General features: G+C 38.1%; 1 protein-coding gene across 11 annotated transcripts in view; it reads right to left on the bottom strand.

The window, feature by feature from the left end:
• The window catches only part of rapgef6 (Rap guanine nucleotide exchange factor 6), a 262348-nt gene that overhangs the window by 190823 nt on the left and 59150 nt on the right, over positions 1 to 12375 (bottom strand). The window contains exon 1 of one of the 11 annotated variants that reach the window (XM_033029280.1): positions 2156 to 2612. The exons of the other annotated variants lie outside the window; for them this stretch is intronic. The gene's annotated coding sequence lies outside the window, so the exon portion shown is untranslated. Of the gene's footprint in view, positions 1 to 2155; positions 2613 to 12375 lie in introns of those variants that run through there. 11 annotated transcript variants of the gene reach the window in all.

Raw genomic sequence — 12375 nt, 5'->3', positions numbered from 1 at the left:
CCATTCCTTCTCTCCAGAGATGCTGCCTGTCCCGCTGAGTTACTCCAGCATTTTGTATCTATATTCGGTTTCAACCAGCATCTGCAGTTCCTTCCTACACAATAAACCAATACCTCTATCAATGTCTAAAACTCAATATCTTAAACCAACCACTAGATGGTGCTCTACAACAGTAGAAAAATACTCCATAAAGCTCGTATTGTTATCTCAAAATGGGTGGCCCCCACTTTATTAATGTGGTTTAAAATATTTTCATCCTACTTTGTAGTTCATAATCCACGTAAACATTGAAGTATGCAATGGTCATAACTCATTGTTTATATCCAGGAACTAACTGTTAGATTTGACATTTTCCAAGCTTGACATATTATCAGGAAAGGGTAAGTGAAATAGTCTTAACGAGAGGTACTCAAAATCTCTCTAGCTAAATTAAGTCAAGCCTTCATCCGTAATATGGTATGGCCCACAAACAGTATGCAACAAATGCACCAGAATTTAACAAAAGCAGCATAAAGGTCAACACCCATAACTGATAAACGCAATATCGGGGGAATTCAAACACTGAAATACTGGGAGGAAAAAGTCAACTAATTTCATTGGAAATTTAAATTTGTTTTTGGAATTTTACTAACATTACTTTAGTAGTTCCCCAAGAATAAACATGCCAGTGACCATGTTTTGACAATGTTATGCTAAATATAATTTATTAATAATTACCTTATTTATGAGGATAGTTCCCTGTATATTATATAGATAATTCATACCGTAATTATAGGTGGGATTGGTTTTAAGATAAACTTCCAAAACTCAGAGGGCCCAATTGCTCAAGTATTGCCCTGAAACAGCAACATAGCTCTGCCAGGTGCAACAGAAAGATTGTTTGCATGCAAAATTATAGCCATGGAGCAGAGCAGCTGTGAGGAAATCCTGGCTCATTATTACAGATTCATATAGTTATACAGCATGGAAACAGGCCAGTCAATCCAACCTGTCCATGCCAAAGAAGCCCATCTATGTTAAATCCATTTACCTGCGTGTGGCCCCTATCCCTTGATTTCCTAAACCTATCCTATCTATGCATCTGTCCTGACGTCTTTTAAACGGCGTAATTGTACCTGCCTCACTAATCGTTCCATAAATCCACTGGGCATTGTGTGAAAAGCGTGCCCCTCAGATTCCCTTTAAATCTTTCCTCTCACACCTATGTTCTCTGGTTTTAGACTCCTCTACCCAGAGAAAAAAGATGAGACTATCTATACCTGTCATGATTTTATAACTTCAGATAACTTCAGTTCATGGATAAACAGCCCCAGTTTATCCAACCGCTCCTTATAACTCAAGCCCTCCATTCCAGGCAATTCCTGTTAATCTTTCCTGCACCCTCTCAAGTTCAATTATTCGCAAAATATCCCAGTAGTGACTTTTTTGATTTAAAAAAGTTAACTTCTCTTACATCGTCAAATTGTCTCTTTAATGCTGGCAGCATCAACATTTCAAGCAACTGCATTACTCCTTTGCTAACAATTCTTGGAAATTTGTGCATGCACGCGAAAGACCTCGACTTAAATAATTTCTATCAACATTTCAGTTGACTAAATCAGTTAACAATCCAGATGTCTGTAGCCAAGACTGAACACCAAGTCTATAATTAGAAACTGATCTGCTGAATATTGTCCTAATGTTTAAACAGCACGTGAATCACGAAACAATACTCCATTGACTGCAATTCCTGCAGCAGAAATAGCCTCATATAACTTGCATTGGCTTCAAAAAGAGGTCCTAATTAAGAACATAAGGAATGGATGATTCAGGTCTTTGTGTGTGCTCCATCATTCAACAAGATCATGGCTGATCTTTTACCTCAGCACCACTTTTCTGTATTAATACCTTATGCTTTAGTTCCTTTAGGATCTAAACCTTTGATTTAAACAAAACTACAAATGATTAATATTTTAAAATAAATTATTGAATAAATTTAATCATCCTGACTGCAAAATAGTTCATCATTGAAATAATTTGATCCCACTAAAGCATCCATTAAAATAATATTTTCACAAAATCAGAATTTCTTTTAGCAAATTTAACATTGAAAATACTGAAAGAATAATGATTAAAACAAACAAACAAGACTCTTAAAGGATAAAGTAAAACATACCATTAACTTGGTGTATTTTTTCCTTAGAGTTGACAGACTCCAGTCCAAAGAACGATTTTCATGACAAACTACTTCCATACGGTGTAAAGTACACTCAAGACACTAAGTGCAAGCTGTATAATACGTCCTGGTTAAAAGATATTAATTATATTCCAACTCCTGTCCGTCTTAATTCTGTTGTTAAGGCTTACGAATAAATATAGTTTGGGAAAAAAATCTTCACAAAAATAAAGTTCCACTGCAAACTGTTGCACCGAACTTGCTTTGCAACTGAGCAACTTGCTTTAGGCCAGAAACATGGTTTGCTTCTGTGTTTCTTTTCCAGACTTTAGCTTCCTCTTTTACAGCTTTTCCCCTACTCTGAACGTGAAAGGCAGCATTGAAATTGGCTGTCTGCTCACCAGGAGCAAGGCATGTGCATTTCCTGCTGAAAATGATCTCACGGACTCGGTTGGTTCAAAAACAACATGGTTAAATTGCTCTGAAGTCGACAATTTTGCCTGCATACCAGCTTGAGCGTTCAACTGCTATCTGGCAGCTGCAGCTTATCAATACAGCATAGAAGACAAATGTGCTGTGACCATGATTTAAATTTTCCGAAGCAGGGTGCCACACTCTCTCTCTCTCACCCCACCCACTGACCTCTTTTCCATCTATGCCATGACCACATGAAGAGATTAACCAAAATACATTTTCCAACCAAAATATTAAACAGAATGGAATTAATGTGCTTCAATATGGAGAACTATATTCCACACTCTGAATCTTCCCCTTTGTTCTATCTATTGTACTTGTTTTACTCGATTGTATTATGTATGGTATATCTAATCTGTTTGGATAGCATACAAAAACAAGGCTTTTCACTGTAACCTGATAAATCTAGACACAGAACATAGAACAGTACACAGCACAGGAACACCCGTTCAGCCTTCAATGTCTGGTCAAACATGATGCCAAGTTAAACTAATCTCCTCTGCCTGCACATGGTGCATATCCCTTAATACCCAAATGCCGATCCAAAAACCACTATTGTATCTCCCTCCACCACCCATGGTAAAGCATTCCAGATATCTACCAATCTCTGTGTAAAAAATATTTTCCCTGCACATCTCCTTTAAACTGTGCCCCTTTTACCTTAAAGCTCTAAGTCTTCAATATTCCACCCTGGGAAAACTTGAGAAATTAAGTTATATGCCCAAAAAAACAATGACAGTTTTACCATGCCGTAGAACCCCTTGCTTTTTCAACAGAGGGCAATTAACCTCAAGTAATAAAGACAAAAACTTAATGACTCACACAAAAGGTGGATGCCAAAAGAAAAATAAATAGATATTAAATAAAACTTAGTAAGTATTATAGGTCAGCCACTTTGAGCAGAAGTAACAAGTGCAATTGCGTGGCTCGTTTCCCTCACACACTGGATTTAGACAGATACGAGAAAGGCAGATGATCTTAAATTGATTTTGGACTGGAAATATGTTGTGTTAATTTATAAAATGTTTTACATGTGTACTTTTGTATTAACAACAAGCGACACCCGCGTTACATCATATTGGGATTTTCTATAATGTAGAACAATAATTCTCATTGCATACCATATTATAAGTGGAGATGCATTCTTACAGCATCTTTTTCTCTCTGCAATAATGATGAATAATAGTTACTGATTCATGGCATCTTGGGGTGGGTGGGGAGGGGAGGGGGGTTGGAAAGATCACTCAAGAGATTGCACTTGTCAGTTTCCAAAGAAAATCTATGAAGTGGCCACCAGCTGCGTTTGGAGAAACAAGTGACAGCAGATGCTCATCGCCTTCCAGCCTTCAGTTTGAATGAAGATATACATTTTAAATACATATCAAATTTCAACAGGTTAGTTAGATATAACACACAAATAAGTGCTTGCTTGGGTTTACACTTGCACTTAAACTAGCTAGCCCCGTTTCAGACATCTTGAGAATAAATAATACAGAAAACTTTTGGGAAAAAACTAAACAGCAAAATACATAAAACAATATCTACAGATGTTCAGAAATGAGAATTGAAAAATAAAAAGACAACATTTGTTGTTTCTTCCTTTTGCATTTTTCTTTTATTAAATAACTCCCCAATGTCATAAATTCATAATGAATGTACTTCTGTAAATCCATTTCTCTGATTTTTAGCTAGTGATTTTCATAAGGGTGAAGTACCATAAGCTTAATGGCCACACCCTGTATGCGTGTGGGGTAGGTTACTTGTAGACTGTTGCTACTAAAATTGTGAACTGTTACACTGAATAGGAATCCTTCACTATTGGAAAAATTAACTGTCACTGCCTTTAATGCAATTGGAAGCACTTTTTAATGAAATAGATACTAGAAAAATCACAATTCTGCAAAGATTTTTTATTTTGAGTTAAGTCATAAGGTCATAAATGATGGGAGTTGAATTAGGCCATTCGTCCCATCAAATCTACTCCGCCATTCAATCATGGCTGATCTCTCTCTCCCTCCTAACCTCATTCTCCTACCTTTTCCCCATAACCTCTGACACCTGTACTAATCAAGAAATAAGTAATTCTCATTTATTGTTCTTCCAAGTAAAAACAAACCTGCGATCTGTGCAAGGTTCCCAGTCAATATTCCCATGATTTCTGGTATGCCAAGTGTATTTAAGTTTTGGATCAAGACACCATAACATCATTAATTTTTCGAATATGCGCTTCCAGCCAGTTTAATCTTTTTAATTGCCATAAATTTAAAACAAGATTTCCCAAAACCTCGGTGGAAAACAAAATTGGGGCTGACAGTTTCGACTCGTTTAATAAGAAATGTAAAAAATGTTAACTGCCTAACAAACTGTGCCAACTTGCCTTACCTTTAAATAATTTGAAAAATTTGAAGCAGGCAAGCAGCTATCCAAATTCTGGTGTTACTACAGTACTGCTGATATCTCCAATGTCACATTCCTCAGTTAGACACTATCTCTACATGGGAATTATTTTCAATAAATATTTTTCATGCAGAACCGAATGTTATTACTAAAACAGTCTCTTTCCTCCCCCACTATGCTCAAGCAAACAATAATTACAATATAGACAAATAATTCAGAGGCGGCACAGAGGTGCAGCTGGTAGAGCTGCTGCCTCCCAATGCCAGAGATCCAGTTTTTATTTTGACCTCGGGTGCTGTCTGCGTGGAGTTTGTACGTTCTCCCTGTGGCCGTGTGGGTTTCCTCAAGATACTCTGGTTTCCACCCACATCCCAGAGACATGTGGGGTTTGTGGGTTAAGTGGCCTCTGTAAAATTGGCTCTAGTGTGTTGGGACTGGATGAGAAAATGGGATAACATTGAACCAGTGTGAACAGGTGATTGTTATTCAGCATGGACTCAGTGGGTCGAAGTGTCTGTTTCCATGCTGTATCTCTAAACTAAACGAAAAAAAATTCGAGTTCAAATCCCACCATGACCGATTAATATTTTGAATTTAGCTTTTAAAATATTTAGAATTTATAGACTGGCATCAGATTATCATGTTGCACCAACATTTTGTATTAGGAAAGGAGATTGGTTATTCTTACTGTCATTAAAAAAGATTCCATCAATTGCCATCTCAAGTCACACAATGATCAAAGCAACGAAAAGCCTGCAACAATAATCTGTCAATAAGCAACACCAATGGCCAAAAATGAATAATTAATGAAAAGACAAACAATGGAATACTACACCATTGAACACATCAAATCAAATCATGTGGTCAATTATTCAAATACACCTTATAAAGAGGTTTAAGTGAAAGGTTGAAAAAAATCCTGGATTGCACTCTGCAGCTCTGATGATGTTGGTCTGTGTATTATCTTCAAATACTCCACTTGAGATGAAAAGCAATAAGCCAGTACCACTTAACTTTGAATTATATTATTTCCTTTATTCAGAAGACTTTCAATTTGTGCCACCTAGCGTTGCAAAGGTGAGAGTGGCAAATGAAAACAGTTAAACAAAACCGAGGTTTGCATTTCCATAGCCACTTTGCCACTATCTTTTGATGCCTAAAAGATAATGGCCAATCATACTTAAGAGCATTCAATCAATAAACAATGCCCTGATTAATGATTTTGTATACACTTAATTTTAACAAGAAGGAATAGAAAGGATTTAATTCCTGGGTGTACTATTCTAATTTAAAAACAATTTAAACTGCAAAGAGTGCAGAGATTGACAAGGATGTTTCCAGGACTTGAGGGCCTGAGCTGCAGGGAGATGGTGGGCAGGCTTGGACTTTATTCCTTAGAGTGCAGAAGAATGAGGGGTGAACTTAGAGGGGTGTAAAGGGGAACTGCACAGACTTTCACCCACAGTAAAGGGCCTGTTGCATTGGGTGACTGCGGAGCGTCAGTGATTGACGTCTGTACAACCGTCAAGTTGCACGACATATGCACTGATGTATGCTGTCATGCGGGTAAAGCCCAGTTAGGGTTGAGGCTGTAAAATATTCTTCCTTCAATGCATGGATTTTAAACATATTTTAAATTTAATATATAAATAAATATATATATATATATATAAATATATATAAATATAAATATATATTAAATTAAAAATATATTAAATTTAAAACAATAAAATCAATTGTGCAAATGAAAAGATGTCGGAGTCGTTCCGTTTTATTTATAGATGTATTGGTCCGCTTCCATATCCGATCACCAAGGATGGATTCAGTGAGTGTAGACTGAACTCCCCTCTCCCCTCCTCCCGCCCCATCCCTCCTTCTCCACTCCACCCTACCCTTCTCCCCTCTCCCCCCTTCTTCCCGCTCCACTCTTTTTCCCCTTATCCACTACCCCCTCCCCTCACATCCCCTTCTTCCCCTCTCCCTCCCTTCTCCCATTCTCCACACCTTCCCCCCCCCCCCCCCCCCCCCCACCCCCCACTTTCCCCGACGCCCCCCCTCCCATTTTTGGACCCAGAAGGGGATGTGAGGGGAGGGGGGGAGTGGATAAGGGGGAGAAGAGTGGAACGGGGAGAAGGGAGGAAGAGGGGGCAAGGGAAGAAGGGGAGGAGAGGGGAGGGGAGAAGGGTAGGGGGTGTGGAGAAGGATGGATGGGGCAGGAGGGGGGGAATAGAGGAGAGGGGAGTTCAGTCTACACTCACTGAATCCATCCCTGTGAAAAGAGACGGTGAGCGGATCTGGAAGCGGACCAATACGTCTATAAATATAATTGAACGACTCAGACATCTTTTCATTTGCACAATTGATTTTATTGTATTAATTTTAATATATTAATGTTTAATATCCATGCATTGAAGGAAGAATATTTTACACCTCATCTGTGGTCCCTACTCTAACCCTAACCCTAACCGGACGTCACCCACAGGACAGCATACGTCAGCATGTGACAGGGCGCACGACATGATGAGTCACCCAAATGTCGACCCAGGATTTTGAACATTCCAAAATCCTGGGGCGACAGGGAAGCTCCGCGTTACTGCATGCGACAACCTCTTTTTCAGCTGTCGCCTAAATGTCGCCAAAATGACGCCCAAAAGGTAATCAAGAACCTGAAGAAATAGGTTTAAGGCGAGAGGCGCAAGATACAATAGCAACCTGAGTGGCAGCTACCAGAGGAGGAATTTGGGGCAAGTACTATAAGAACATTGTAAAGACATTTGGACAAGTATATTGGTAGGAAAGGTTTAGTGGAAAATGGGCCAAATGCAGACGAGTGGGACTAGTTATATGGGACATCTTGGTCAGCATGGGCAGGTTGGGCCAAAAGGCCTGATTGTGTGCTCTATGGGTTTACATTTACTCATATTGAGTGAGGGTTGATGAGAAGGTTGTACTGACGTTTGTTGAAATTAACAGACAATCAAACTTTATATCTTGAGATGATATCACAAAGGTTTTAGATGCAACAAAGAGAAGATCCAATCATTGGAAAACTAATAAATAAAAATAGTAGATAGGAAGTCATGTCATTTCTAGTTCATCGAGGATAAAGAACTAGAAGAGGAAGTCATTTTAATCAGTTGCAATAAAATGGAAGGATTTACAGAATTTTATACGTTGATTTATTTTGGTAGGCTATAGGCAATAATAACAAAAAAATATCTAACTACCCTTTATAAAGTCAGCTACAGGATCTTTGCATTTATTTGGGGCATAGGGGTTTAACATATGTTAATGCCCTATCCCTGCCCTCGAGTGCCGACAGGTCTACTTCCGAACTTTGCTTGTTTATTTTCAGTAATTCATTAACAATTTTTAGACAATATCTCTTTACCAACCAAGAATCTGTCAACTTTATATATTTCAATTTAAATCACATCTCTCGTAATTTAATGTACAATTCACACTTTTTTCACTTGAAATAAAACACAATATTTTGCCAAAGAAATCCGTTCTACCAATCTTCTCCTTTTGCTTTTTTTTTAAAATAGCTATTTAATATAGCAATTCTGTCACATAACAAAATCCCCCAAATACTTGAAAGAAGCAGAAGAAAACAGGAAAAATCATTAATCAGAAGTCGCTGTTGTTCTGCTTCTGCTGCCTTTACTTGTTTAAGTTTTGCAAAATCAAAACTTTGGAAAACGTTGGAAAAGTTTTGCAAGCTTCCATCTGCCACAAACTGGAGATTTTTTAAATGTTCCCAAATTTGCATTATAAATGTGCAAATAGAAAAATTATTTTGCAGAAGTCCACACATGCAAGGTTTAACTTTGTTTTAATGAACTTCCTCATTTATGCTTCTCCCAATTTCAAAGTAGTATTTTTTCCTCCACTTCCCATCACGTAAAATGGCTAGACTGATCAAGTGGTAACTCTGCACATCTTCCCTCAAATACTAAATTTTAACTTACTAATGAGGTCCTTGAACATTTCCCTGGGTTTCAATGTTTCTTTTATCCTTTTAGAGAAGGAAAGTCCCCATGCAATCTATCTTCACCTTGTTCACAACCAGGAACCCAACTCTCAGGGAATCCTAATCATATCAAAGATAGACACAAAATGCTGGAGTAACTCAACGGACAGGCAGCATCTCCGGTTAGAAGGAATGGGTGATGTTTCAGGTCGAGACTTTTCTTCAGCCTCAGCTCAGTCTGATGAAGTCTCAGCTCAAAACGTCACCCATTCTATCCAGAGATGCTGCCTGTCCCACTCAGTTACTCCAACATTTTGTAGTCTATCTTTGTGTAAACCAGCATCTGCAGTTCCTTCCTACTCATGTCAAAATACATTGTAAAAGTCACAATACTCCAAAATTGACCAATATTTCAGAACAATAGTTTTCCATCTACCTCCTTGATGTAGTAGAACAGTTTCACAGAAATCAATTCCAATGACACAAATTTCCCAATCTAACGTCAAAATACAGAAGTGAGTAGAACCTTTTAAAAGCAGGTTTCCACAGAACAACTACTCTTCCCCTATCACATGTGTTTTAAAAAAATAACAGCAATGAGAATTTGCCATGCAGTGCATTCCTGGATAAAGTGCTGTGCAGAGCAGAAAAGCTCTGCTGGAGTAATAGTGGGACACTCCAATTGACCTCAACAATCCTTCACGTAAGAAAGGGAACGGAAGGTAAAGGAACAAAGTCATCTAGATTTCTACATCCTGATTACTCAGCTAAATGTATTTGATAAGAGGCACCTCAAGTAAATTATCAACCAGATAGTTATAGCTTATCTATAGCAGTAGATTATACATTGATTAAATGCCCATAATCAAAAAGTGCTATTGGCAGTATTCATGTGGCCTCCTTTATATCGGAAAGACCAAGTGCAAATTGTTCTGCCGAATACTTGCGCCAAGTCCTGCTGGATCTCCGGGTTCTTGGTTTCTTGGTCCTCCAAAATATTCCAAATGAAATTTAAACTGGAGGTGGTGAAGGGAGGGCTTAAGCCAGAAAGAGTTATTGGGAAGAAAGAGCTACTTTAAATTTAGTTGCATCTGGTTGGGTAACTATAGTTGGGTGGAGATTATTCCATGCTTTAATTGTGCGGGGGAAGAACGAATTGCTGTACACATCTGTCTTTGTAGCTGAGATCACAAATTGGATCGAATGCCCTCGTCTACTCCTAATTGGTTTGGGTTTGGTGAAGGTCTTGTAGTCTATGTCAAGCTGACCATTTAACATTTTGTAAAAACAGGTCAAACGGTGAGCTTCACGTCTGTCTTGGAGAGGGTTCCACCCCAGAGAATTCAGAAGTTTGGTGACACTCGCTTCTCTCTCATAGGTGTTAGTAACAAATCGTGCTGCCTGTTTTTGGACACGTTCGATGGAAGAAATGTTTTTATTTGTGTATGGGTCCCATGCTGCAACTGTGTAGTGCAAATGAGATCTAACGAGGGTGAAGTATAGCTTCTCCTTGACAGAAGTCGAACAATGATGAAAGTTGCGCCTCAGAAAGTTTAGGACACCTGTTGCTTTCACCGTTGCATGATGAGTCTGACCATTCCAACGCAGATCATTCTGCAATTTGATGCCAAGATACTTGGTTTGTTTGGATTCTTCAAGGGTGGTACCAAGTATATTGTAAGATGGATTCCTCTTTCTGGTGACACGCATAGTTTCACATTTGGAAAGGGTTGCTAATCACTTTAACACGCCTTCCCATACTAACCTTTCTGACATGGGTGTTGACATTGCCAGAGAGAGGCCACATACCAACTGAAGGAACAGCACCACATACTCGCTTAGGTAGCTAACAACCTAACAGCAAGAACATTGAATTCTACAATTTTAGGTACCTAACCTACGAACACCTCTCCCCCCCTCCACTTTTCTCCCTTCTTCCCTGAGCCCACCTGGAAACACACCCACTTATCCCTTTCTCCATCCCCCTGCTTCCTTCTACCTAAATTCCCTCTCCTGACCACATTTCTCACCGCTTCTATCCTTATCTCACTTTTTAATTTATTTTAATTTTGTCAAATTTGATTAATGTCAGAATAATCACCAAATGATGACACTCAAAAAATTATACACAAGAGCAGTTGCATAGATGCATAATTCAATGGAAGACAATGATGAAAAGGAAAATAAATGGGTTACAAAAATTACATTACATGTTCTAGGTTCCCAACCTAAGGCATGAAAGTTAATTTATAGTTAAACAATTTACTGAATCAAAAGAGAGTGAAGCAAATTGCATGGCTCCAAGTTGTTCAAAGCATCATAACGTACTGAATAATTAAAAGTGTATGCAACAAGCAGATAATTGCCTTTTCGATGTTCATAAGATCTATAGATCTGTGGGAGCTTGGTTATGATGACCAAAGACAGCTTCCCGACACATTGTTTAGATTTTTATTGCTTGAACCAATGCAAAATTCCAGTGCAAGTGCAAACTGAATAACAGAAGTTATTTTGGGGCAAAATAGTAAACATAATTTAACCAAAGCCTTTGGAGGTGTGGGAAAATTAATCAGTCATTAATAGACATACAAGACCATTTGCATGGATTAATATTATTGCCTCTAGCCATTTTTATATTAGGACATGTTTCATGTTTCTCATTTATCTCACATCATATTTACCACAAATTTTCAAATAAATCAAGTTACAAGGTGGGAGATACCGTTGCAATTATCGTTAAAGATTAAAAACAAATTATTTCAGTTCCAGTAGCAGTCCACTATATTCTTTATTCCTCCGCCCATTTGGAATACAGAGCTTTTTCACTACTGAGTATGACACAAAGTTTCCACATTACTATAGGTATAAAAAATTAACTTAACCGTGTACTTTTAATCTTGTTTCTCGTTTTTTTTCAATGGTTCACTTCCATATGCTTACACTTCCACATTAGTGGTTGACTCCACCAGTTGCCTCTGTTCAGGTGCAACACAGGATATCTTAGGACCACAGTATGTGATTTGCCCAATTAATTAATGGAAACATTAGAGTTTATATGCCCACAATTTTTTTTAATCATTGTTCCTTGCAAGTGCAAATCCACATTAAAGGCATCCAATGGAGGCAGACTACTTTCATTGAATCTCTCCACACCACACAACAATGGAGTAATGCAAATAAAAACACAATTCTTCAGAACAGAAAGATATCAGTACTGCTGAGTCACTATCCTGGTAACACTTTATGCATTATTTCACCTCGAACATTAACAAATAAGAAGAGGGAATCCATGTCAATATTGACATCTGGTAATTGTTTAAGAAGGAACTGCAGATGCTGGAGAATCAAAGGTAGACAAAAATACTGGAGAAACTCA

The sequence above is a fragment of the Amblyraja radiata genome, chromosome 11 (assembly GCF_010909765.2).
Source record: "Amblyraja radiata isolate CabotCenter1 chromosome 11, sAmbRad1.1.pri, whole genome shotgun sequence".
Classification (NCBI taxonomy): domain Eukaryota; kingdom Metazoa; phylum Chordata; class Chondrichthyes; order Rajiformes; family Rajidae; genus Amblyraja; species Amblyraja radiata.
This window is presented reverse-complemented; position numbering and strand designations above follow the sequence as displayed.